Raw genomic sequence first — 11,362 nt, forward strand, 5'->3', positions numbered from 1 at the left:
TGAAAGTTAGACAATCTATGCCCAGCCAGCACACAGCAGTCTTCCTCGGTTCATGCTTACACTTCTGCTTAAGTTCCTGCCCTGATGTAACCCAGTTATGGATTGTGACCTGAAGTAAGCCCTTTTCTCCCTCAAATTGCTTCGTCCATGGTTCTTGTCATAGCACAAATAAAATCGGGACAACACATACACCTATACATCTGTTTGTGTTTTTGCAGAATCAGGCATACAAATGCTCCAGCTGTTGACTGGCTCTTGCACCCCAACATTGGAGCAGGTTTTAAAGTCTTAAGAACTGGAACAAAGCTCACCACTGAGGACAAAGGACTGACTTGATGTTCACAGGACTAAGCTCATTCCAGTTGCCAGGGGTCTAAACACACACAGGGCCACAGGTAAACCACCGGACTCTACTGCTTCGTGGGTACAAAGAGAGGTTTATTGAGGTTCAAATTGCCAAGGCTATTTCACAGGAGGCAGAGAAAGGAGCAACATGGGGGTAGGCGGGGGAGGGCAGAAGAAAGCAAGCAGATGCTATGTGTCAGCTGAGATGGACTGTTTGGACTGACCAGGAACTAAATGTCAAGGTAGTTGACCTTTGGGGCTAATTAAGGGAAGTTTCTTGCAAATGGAAACTGCCTTGTGCTATCTACTTTTCCAGTAAACAGAAACCTGCCTTTAGACTTGTTTGTCCAGTAACATTCCTTCTGCTTACTCAGCCAAAGTTCTCCCCTGTAGGACAATTCACCAGCACTGCCATTTGAGGGTGCTGCTTTGGTCTTAATAGGCCCAAGGAGAGGTGTCTGTCACCTCAGTGAAGCACTGGCTCTCTCACCCTTGACAAAAGCCTGTGTACATGGAAGGCATGGTAAATCAGCATCCCTAAGACTGTCTAGCTTTGCTTAGTCCCAACCATGTGCCTTCGAAAGGGTTAAGGGTATCTCAGATATGGCTGTGAGGTCCCACGTGGAAGCCCAGATAAATGTCGCTCACAGAGTGGTCTGACAGGGGGTGGGCTCGAGGCCCTGCTTGAGTGTCACAGAACCTGCCTCCTCTATGCCTAGGACTTAAGTTTTTCTCCAGAGAACTGAAAAAATTCCCCTGCTGTATTTACATTAAAGAACTCTGCAGCATGTATATAGCACACGGAGAGCAAACATTTATGAATCTACACACCCAGCTATCCACCACTGGATCAAGAAGCAGAGCGTTTTAATCCAAGGTGGCTTCTTGCATCCTTACATAGTCTCTAACGGCGATTATTGCTCCTTTTCTCACTGTATACCAGCCGCACCGGCTTTTGAAAAGGCTGTGATAAAATACAGAAAAACTGATGTCCCTGTTGCTTTCACACATGTGGTCAGTGCCTTGTGGACATTTAGGTGAGCCAGCAAGTCACCACTGCCCACCTCCTGAACTTTTTATATACGTCACAACTCAAACACCACAGCAGCACGCCATTCCTCCTCTCCTGAGCCCCAGAAACCACCACTATGCCTTCTGCCTCTGTAAAGTTAACTCACAGGGGACCTCCAAGTGGCATCACACTGTGGCTGTCCTTTTGTGCTGGCTTATCTCACTTAGCACAGATTCCTCAAGATTCATCTAATTGGGGGGCTGGAGAGATGGCTCAGAGGTTAAGAGCATTGCCTGCTTTCCCAAAGGTCATGAGTTCAATTCCCAGCAACCACATGGTGGCTCACATCCATCAATAATGGGGTCTCGTGCCCTCTTCTGGCATGCAGGCATACACACAGACAGAATATTGTATACATAATAAATAAATAAATAAATATATTTTTAAAAAGATTCATCTAATTGAAGCTCAGGTAATAATGTTCTTCCTTTGTGTCTTGCTTAGGGTTTCTATTGCCATGACCATGGCACCTCTTACAAAGAAAAATACTTCATTGGGGTGGCTCATTTACAGTTTCAGAGGTTTAGTCAATTGTTATCATGGCAGCATGGTAGACATGGTGCTGGAGAAGGAGCTGAGAGTTCTATATCTTGATCTACTGGCAACAGGAAGTACACTGGGGTAGCTTGAGCACAGGAGACCTCAAAGTCCACTCACACAGTGACACACTTCCTCCAACAAGGCCACACCTACTCCAACAAAGCCACACCTCCTAATACTGACACTCCCTATGGGTGCCATTTTCTTTCAAACACCCCACTTTGTAAGTCTGATTTAATATAGTGATGATGATGACAACAATGATGGTGATTTTGTATCCAAAGGGAACTCCAGTTCTCCAAAAGTCAGTCCAAATACCCAGAAATGAGCTCTACCTGAATTATATATAGGAGGATTTCTGGAGGTTAGATAAATGCAGCATTCCTCAGGATTCCCCTCTACCAAGAGGGGTCATTCATTTCCTTACCACTGGCAGAAGGGACATATGGCTACCTGTGGCTCAGGCTCTTTCAGTATCCCAAGTACCTGTTACACATTTCAAGTCCATGCTAACATCTTAGCCCTCCTCCCCTCGTCCCTTCCCCCAGCTCGTGCTCTTCCCTCCCCCTGGGCTCATTCTTAGAACCCTGCTCTCCTTGATCAGCTCTCCCTACTGCTCTCTGGCTCTCCCTCTTTGCTCTGCTCCTGCTCCTCTCACTGTGCTCTTTTCCTATTCTCCGTCCCTGCCCTTCTCTCCTCTCTCAGAGATAACCCTGGCCACGTTCAGTCTCCTGGCCATCTTCAGTCCAGATCTTTCTCTTTCTCTTCTGGACTCTTTCAGACGCTCTGGCTGCTCACTCTTCCATATGTGCAATAAAAACCTTCCCCTTAACCACACCATGGTGTGGTCATGTCAATTGATACATCTGGTGTTGAACACCCCAAGGGGCACCAAGGACCCATTTCCAAGGTGCTTGGCCTCTCCTAACTGAACTGGGTGACTGATTGGACTCGCATAAGGTATGGAACGTTTGTTTCTGCTGGCTCCTACCACCCACCATATTCAACTCCAAACTTTAGATTCACTTCTCTCCTCCACCTGATCTGGGTCCCACAGGTCACCTGTCTCCTTGTGACAGGGAGAAGTAAAAACAAAACAGAACAGCACAGGGAAGATGCTAAGGACCTTACAAGGACTGCAAAGTAAACTGTTTCCACTAGGGATTACCGCTGCTCCTTTCATACTCCTTCCCTTGGTCTTATCCAACTCTCTCAGTACCCCCCTCTCATATAAATAAAACTTCTGCTAAAGTAGGAGCTTTATCTCAAGGTTTGTCAGACTATTGTGTAAACTCTCTTATCTCAGGATTTGTAAGGTCCATTGGTCTGAAGAATTTTATAAAATCTGCAACAAAAAGTTCATTTAAAGTTTGTAACAAAAGGTTGACACTTTAAAAATAATCTATACATAGTAATCTTAATTTGCTACAACATATTTGTATGTAACTTGGATTCAACTCTTGTTTAAAAAATATACCTGCTATAGCATACTGCATATGTATATGTTTAAATTCTTGTTTGTGGAAAATAGAACTTACTAACAATAAATGTTTGATTAATGTTTATAAATTCCTAAGATTGTAAAGGTCTATTCAGGCCAGCTTAAAAAAAAATGACTTAAATATGTCTGTCTACTCAGTTAGGCTTTTGCTAACACCAGGCTTCTAGAAAAATTTAGAGAAGAAACAAAATATGTTTGATGAATAAGGTATGTTTGATAAATAAGGTTGATATATTCCTAAGGTCTATTTAGTCTAGCAGACTCTGACTTGAAGATGTATGTCTAGCTTCTTTGTCTTTGATAACTTTGTTAAGCTTAAGCTATTTGGATAAACTGAGTCATACAAGAAATTGTCATATTCTGTTAAGGTACACTATGAAAGGATCAGGAAGGTAAGATTTCCAGTCTCTCTATAGACTGTAATTATGATTTAAAATTTTACTTTGTTACCAAATTATCTTCAATTCAAAATTTTAAGGCTGCTCAACAGAAATAGAACGGTAAAATCCTAATCTTATAAAAGCCACTAACTGGGGCTGGAGAGATGGCTCAAGTGGTTAAGAGTATTGCCTGCTCTTCCAAAGGTCCTGAGTTCAATTCCCAGCAACCACATGGTGGCTCACAACCATCTGTAATGGGGTCTGGTGCCCTCTTCTGGCCTGCAGATATACACACAGACATAATATTGTATACATAATAAATAAATAAATATTTAAAAAAAATAAAAAATAAAAAAATAAAAGCCACTAACTGGTAATAAACTGTCAAAGATAATTAAGAAATATAAGTTAATGGTCAGTCACTTGTAAATGATCCAATTATTTCATGTGCTCAACTATACTTGTAGTCATGCTAAGTACAAATGTAAATTAATTTACAGGAGCAGGTTTTAGCCTTCTGTATATGCTGTCAAGGTTAAGCCTGAGGCAAGTAATTAAAAATAGGTAACGTTTGTTTAAAACCAAGTATACTTAACAGATTAAACAATGGCCCTCAGATTCCTCAGAAAGATCTGCTGAATATAGCATTTAAAGTGTTGAATGAGAAAGGCTTTCCCTGGCAGACAAAAATACCAGCTTTAGGTAACAGCAGCTGAGACTGTCTCCAAAGAAGACTGGCAGAACAGACTCCACCTGGAGCTCACTGCAGTTGTGGTAATGCCAAGCACTGGGCAGAGAGCAGCTGCAGCCAGGGCCCCGCCCAGTCTGTGCCCCTGTAGGGCGGACTGTTCTACTCCACCTCGCCAAGGTGGGTCGGTTTTCTCTTCCACAGAAACATCTCTCTTGTCTCTCTGTCTGCCCTTCTGGAGCTGCCTCTCTCTTCTCCCCCCCCCCCCCCGCTTCCCCCTTTCCTTCCCCCTCCATAACCCACGAAATAAACTATACACACCTCCCCGCCCCAAATCTCTCAGACGTGGGTCTAGTGGCCAAAGATTTGTGTGACAGCCAAAGATTGACAACTTCTGCCTGCAGCTAAGCCACTGAGATCACCATGGAGGATCCCAGGTTGGCTGTTCAGGAAGTAGGTAAATTTCTGTCACTTGAATTGTTACAGATGCGTTTGGAATTTGCTTCTACTCAAATGTATCCTTCTCAGATCATTGATGGTGCTGATGGCCAGCTGAAGCTTAGCAGTTCAGTAGCTGCAAGCTGACCCTCATCAGTCCCTTCCCGTAAGGCAGCAGCTACCTGGTCAGTCCATTTTATACGCAAAAGTTAGGCCTTATTTCTCCAGAGCTACTAGGTCTCCAACTGAGGAAGGCAGACTCACAGACAGGTTTACCTTGCTGACAGTATTCACATTGAAAAAAGTAAACTCACAAAGCAGGTTTCAGGGTAAAAACAAACTTAAGCTATCATGTTACTATTAATAGCCATAATTTTAGTTTTTACTATTTTTTTACTTAAACCAACTTGCTTTTCAATGACTGCTTTTAGTAATCAATCGCCCATCTCTCATGGTAAATGATTGGATGGGGGAGGGAAATGTTAGAGGATGTGGAAAGATATAGCAAATGGCAACTGGTAATTCAGATGTCAACCCACCAGAGGAGTGGCTCTGATGGAGGTTAGTCCTGTCCAGGAGAGACCTGCAGGCCAGACCATTGACTGTGGAGACTTGCTCATTTTTGCTAAAGCAGCTGGTTGTCCCCCCAATACCTGCATTGCAGTGTGTAATCTCCTGTGATTGTATATGTAATCTCACGATGACATCTCAATCTCATGGGTGTCTATATCTGTGGATGATCAGGAAGATGACTTTTCATTTAGCTATATAGTTTTGATATATAGAATATATACTGGGACATGCTTCATAAGTGGATCTATTGTCCCGCAAGCTTTTGCTATGGCTCAAAGCCGTGAGTCTACTCAAACTGTTTGCAGTCATTATTAACTGTGTTTGCTACAACTAGGATTTCAATGCAGATTACAAACGGCGGTGATGCTAAGATAGCTGAAACTTTCTTTTGTTAACTTTGAAAAAACTCGGGTGAGCTTCATGAAGTTGTGACTTGTGACACCTGCCACAGGTCAAACTGATTCAACATAAACCCTCCTGCCAATCAATAGCTTAAGCTTTCCCACCTACCGAGTATTCCTGGGGGTAGGTGCTCTCCTTTCCCTGGTCTCGGAACTCCTTCCCTCCCCATCAGCCACCACCAGGACCACAGGCCTGGAAGTTCTAAGTGTACACTGAAGACAAAAATGTCTCCCTAAAGGTCCTTGGACTTCCCACAGGGCAGGGAACCCTCATTGCTCTTTGGGCTGATGAGGGAGGGGGACTTGATTGGGGGAGGGGGAGGGAAATGGGAGGCAGTGGCGGGGAGGAGGCAGAAATCTTTAATAAATAAATTAATTAATTAACAAATGTCTCCCTAAACTCCTTAGCTCCACCTTCTTTCCCTGGTCTGTCTCTGTCTCCCTGGTCTGTGTCTGTCTCTCTGATCTGTCTCTGTCTCCCTGGTCTGTATCTGTCTCCCCGGTCTTTATCTGTCTCCCTGGTCTGTCTCTGTCATCTATCTGTCCCAGCAGATTCCCACCCGGCTGACAGAATGGTCCTTTATTGGAGAAGCATGCCAACCCTGTGCTAGTGTAGACATTTGAACTGCATCTGTGAAGTATAAGAAAAAGATATTTCCACCTGGAGGTAGAGCAGAGCAGGAAGAGATACCCATGGGCAGGGCTGGGCACTGAGTTGTGAAGGGTAGCCTAAGATGCTGACATGCATTAATTTATTCATCTACCTAGCAAGCGTTGAACTGCTGCTGTGTGTCTGATATGGGACATGAAAATGATAGGGAACTTATAATTCTGAGTTGACTGCACACAAAGCTGTCTGTTCTATGTAGCAGGAGGACCCTATCCCACAGCAGAAACCTGTGGAAGGCAGGGAGTATGCTCCTGGGAAATCTAAGCTCAAGGCACAGAGCAGGTGCCCTTGGAGCTAGGTGGGCTTCAGAGACGATGGTGGTTCTTGTCAGGTGGAAGCACCTGGGTTCTTCAAAATTTTGCATGAGGACTCAGCCTCCCTGGTGGCCGTTCTCTCTCCTGGAGAGGTAAGGAGCATACCAGGTTGTCAGGAGGATTGGGACAAGGGTTGACTGAGCCCCATTTCCCTCTCACACTCAGTAGGTGGTACCCCCAGCCCAAAAGAAGTGTCTGAATTGAGGCCATATTCCTTTCATGGCCTTTGAAAGGAGTCCCAGGAGCAAACATGGGGTTCTAGGATTTCTGTCTCTTTTCCCCTGTGAGCTGTGCTCCTGGAACTTTTGGAAGCACCATGGCCATGATGAGGGAAGCCCAACGTGGCCTCACGTCCATGGGAAACGTCATGAGATAGGTTCCTTGCTCCTCCCTCCTCTACAGGCCTATTGGTTTAAACATCTTCCACCCTCGACTGCAGATGCTCACACTCTGTCCCCCTCACTGCCCTAACAACCCACCAGGAGCAGGGAATGTGTTGCTATTTCTGATTCCCAGTGTTAAGGAGCAGAAACCACCAGATACATGCCTGCCTGATATACTAGCCTGCACAGGGAGGGCAACATGGCACAGATCAAATGGGAATAGCACACACACCTAGACAGGCTTCTAATCAGACATGGGTGGCCTCCTTCCATGGATCTCAAAAGTCACAGGCTCCTCCAAATGTCCTCTGCAGCAAACACTAGCTCCCTGGGCAGATCTTATCTGGAAATTGACGGCTCCTTTTGCGTGTTTTCAATTTTATGGTATCTGAGTAGACTTCCCTTTTCTCTCTTGAGCAACTGCAACTACTAAACCTCAGTCCTTTATCTCCCGAGCCCGGCAGTCCTGAGCCTGCAGGTGCTCCCACGAAAGAACCCGAGCCCTTGGCTCGCTCTGCCATCAGATCTGAATGTGTGTCTGTGTGTCCATTCTGCTTTAGCTACGCTATAGATGGCATTCCTCTCCACCTGTCCCCCCGTCACCCTCCCAGGCCTTCATTATATCCTGTTACACGCTTCAGCCTTGCACCCCTTCCTCACAGGGCTACCCACTGGACTTCCCAGGTCTCACTCTTGAGTGTAGAGGAACCCAAGCCATGCTTCCAGTTTGTTTAATTTATGGCTTCATGTGACTTCTTCTCATGTGACACCTGACTCCTGTGGTCACATTGGGCTACTCAACTACTACAGGCAGAGCATGCCCTGCGGAAATACCTGGGACCAGAAGACATAGGAATATTCACATATATACAGTGAGCTATCTAGAGGGCAGGCCCAAGTCTCCATAGGAAATTCATTTCTGTATTGCGTGCATCTTAAACACAATAGGCTTTTTCTAGAGACCCACAAAGGAAGGCTTGGAATTTCCTACTTGTGACACTGTGCCAGCATTTCATAACACTCTGGAGTCTGGATTTTTTTGAGTTATAAGTGTTCTTAACCTGAATTCATCTATTTAACTTCTAGCTGCATCTCCTTCTTTTCCTATCATGAGTTGATCAACACCCCTTGACTGCCACCAAAACTCAGGTCTGACCCCTCTGTGAGCTTTAGATCTCCAGAAGTTCTGAACCCATTTAACTTTCATTACTCCTCAGGAACCACTTGCTTTGTTTTGTGAGGTAGGCCCTATCTCTGAGCTCAGCTAGGGTTCACTCTTTAAGCGCCTAGGCATGGGCTGGTTACGACCGCAGAAAACGCAGGCTCCTTCTGAGGATGGGTGCTTCCCCTAGAAGCCAACAGAACAATATGGAAGTGATCTGAGGGAAGGCAGAGCAGAGTACATCCCCTCACCTTGAATTTTTGTGTCAGGGACCGCAGCGTGAGAAGGAATGTAGGAACTGAGCTATCAGAGACGAGTGGGCTCCCATGGGAAGAAGCCAAGCTCATCTGAGTTATGTGAGTGGTGACTGAGGAAGGGCTATGAAAGCAGTCATGGCCATGGGGAACCCTTATATCTTAAGTCAAAGCTAAGGATTGGGTCTGCATTGTCGGCTGAGGGCTGTGGAGCCAGGTAACTGAGATGTGGGGACAAGCCCAGGAGCAGGAGGTGGGTAGACCCTTACTGAGAATGCCAGTCTTTGTGATGGAAGAGTGGTCTCCAAGCAAGGATGTGTGGACTTTAGGAAGGGATTCTGAGGAGTATCCAGGACATACAGATTCCTGAAGCTGCCATGAACAGCAAGCTGCACCCAGGGCGGAGGCACTAACCAAAGCTGCAAGCGGTGGGCATGCAGAGAGGGCAGGCAGGGCTGGGGCTCCACTGACCAGCAGCCTGACACTCCCGGGTTGACTGAGCATCTAACAGACGATAGAGCTGGAGGCCCACGGGCCCTGGTACCCTCCTGGGAACCCCCAGCTCAGCCACCATTGGCAGGGATCTGTTGAGGACACACATGGGGCCCAAACTCTGTCCCCAGTTTCATACACCTCTCTCCCACGGAGACCTGCTTTCCCTGGCTCTAGAAGCCTAATCAGCTCATTCTCTGTTGCATAATTTGATTCCTTCAAATTGATAGTCACCCAAGCACAACACAGGAAGTGGTAACCATATGTCCTGGAATGATTAGTGTATGGGTAGGAGAGCTGGGGACACATGACCATGCGCACCGGACAGATGTAGGGACAGTTAATATCTAGGAGGAAAATGAGAAGAGTGGAATGAGTGGGTTATGTGGGTTCATAGTCTTAGGTTCAAACTCCACTGAGGGATCCCAGGGACTTGGCCCCAGCCCTAAGGAATGGCAGCCTTCTCTTTAGTCTGTCCTCTGGAAGTTCCATGGTCTCTGGGTCACCCTGTCTTTCCAAGGGTCCTCGGCTGTGGTCTCCAGGGTTCATGTCTCCTCAGATAAGGTAGCATGACTCAAGTACCTTCTATATTATTGGTTTTTTTTTTCTACTGAGCATACCCGACTGCTTGGTTGAACTAACAGACCTGGATAGTTGCAGCAGGCACCAAGGTTCTGAGATAGATTGTATGACCCGGCCTGACCCTGCCCAGAGAAGCCAGGCATGCCAAGGATGCCAAATGCTCCTCGTTTTTAAATGAGGTTATATGCTGTCCCTGCCAGTGCCACCGGAGAGATGGGCCCCCGCAGAGCATGTCTGGGATGCTTGATCTCGATCACCATCGTGGTGGGATTTAGAATCCCCTTGGAGAATACCTCTGGGTGTGTCTGTGAGGGTGTTTCAGAGAGGCAAACAGAGGTAGGAAGCTCCACCGTGAATGTGACTGAATGAAAGAGGGGGAAAGGAGAACAAACATCTATCTCTGTCCGTTTTCTGATTGCGGACACGATGTGATCAGAGTCCTCACCCTCCCTCCATAAAATACATCTTCCTATCATGATCCATGGACTGTACTCTCAGGCTATCGACTGGAACACATCCTTCTCTCAAGTGGTTTCTTGTCATATATTTGGTCATAGAAATGAAATAAGTAACTGTTTCTATATTGCCAGTGCCCAGTTGACACCAAACCACCAATAGCACAAGAGAGATCAGCTGCCTTGTGGCCCTGGGGCAGCTGGAACGGACCACTCCCCCCCACCATGCCACCCTATGGCAGGCTTCAGATCCTGGGTTTCAGGTAAGAGTCTATAAACACATCTAACCCCAGTGTCATCTAATCCCGTCCCACCTGTCCCTGTACCCTCATCTTGGAGCACCAGCCCCCTCTCAGTCTCCTCACTGACTGCCCACTTTGTAGTAACCCCCCCCCATGATAGCTTAGATTCCTGAAGTACCCAATACACCGACATTCCCTTGCTTTGAGACTGGATCTTTACAAGAGAATGGAGGTGAATGGGGCCATTGACTGGACTCTAAGCCCACAGAGCGGGTATCCTTACAGAAAGACGAGGCATGGGTTGGAGAGATGAAGCAAGCATGCGTTTAGAACTCAGCACCCATGTAAGAGCGGGGCATGGCTGCATGGACCTATAACCCCAGCACTGTGGAGGATACTCACCAGCCCAGTTGCTCCAGGTCCACTGACTGCAGTCGGCTTCCTCCTTGCACTGTCTTTGGATCACCGGCTTCCCAATATTGTCACGGAGAATTAATAATAACTATGAAAGCTTGGTCTTAGCTTAGACTTTTCCCTAACTAGCTCTTATAACTTGATTAGGTCATTTTTTTTTTGAGATAGGGTTTCCTCTGTGTAACAGCCTGGGCAGTCCTGGAACTCGCTCTGTAGACCAAGTTGGCCTCGAACTCACAGAGATCCACCTGCCCCTACCTCCTGAGTGCTGGGATTCAAGGCATGCACCACCACCGCCCAGCTAGCCCGTTATTTTTTTAAGCAATGTTCTGGCACGTGGCTCGGTTGCCTCTTCTTAGCATGGCACATCTGACTTGCTGCTCCGAGTCTGCTGGCAAAATCCCTGACCTAGAGTCCTCCTCCCAGATTCTCTCTCTCTCTCTCTCTCTCTCTCTC

The 11,362-nt window shown here is 46.5% G+C and overlaps 1 protein-coding gene across 6 annotated transcripts in view; it reads right to left on the reverse strand.

The window, feature by feature from the left end:
• Csf2rb (colony stimulating factor 2 receptor subunit beta) overlaps positions 1–11,362 on the reverse strand; it is a 39,533-nt gene extending 28,171 nt beyond the window's left edge. For 3 of the 6 annotated variants that reach the window (XM_075959987.1, XM_075959986.1, XM_075959984.1), the window contains exon 1: positions 10,895–11,362. The gene's annotated coding sequence lies outside the window, so the exon portion shown is untranslated. The remainder of the gene's footprint in view (positions 1–10,894) is intronic. The other 3 variants (XM_075959985.1, XM_075959983.1, XM_075959982.1) reach the window with 1 other exon arrangement.

Source organism: Microtus pennsylvanicus, chromosome 2 (genome assembly GCF_037038515.1).
Source record: "Microtus pennsylvanicus isolate mMicPen1 chromosome 2, mMicPen1.hap1, whole genome shotgun sequence".
Classification (NCBI taxonomy): domain Eukaryota; kingdom Metazoa; phylum Chordata; class Mammalia; order Rodentia; family Cricetidae; genus Microtus; species Microtus pennsylvanicus.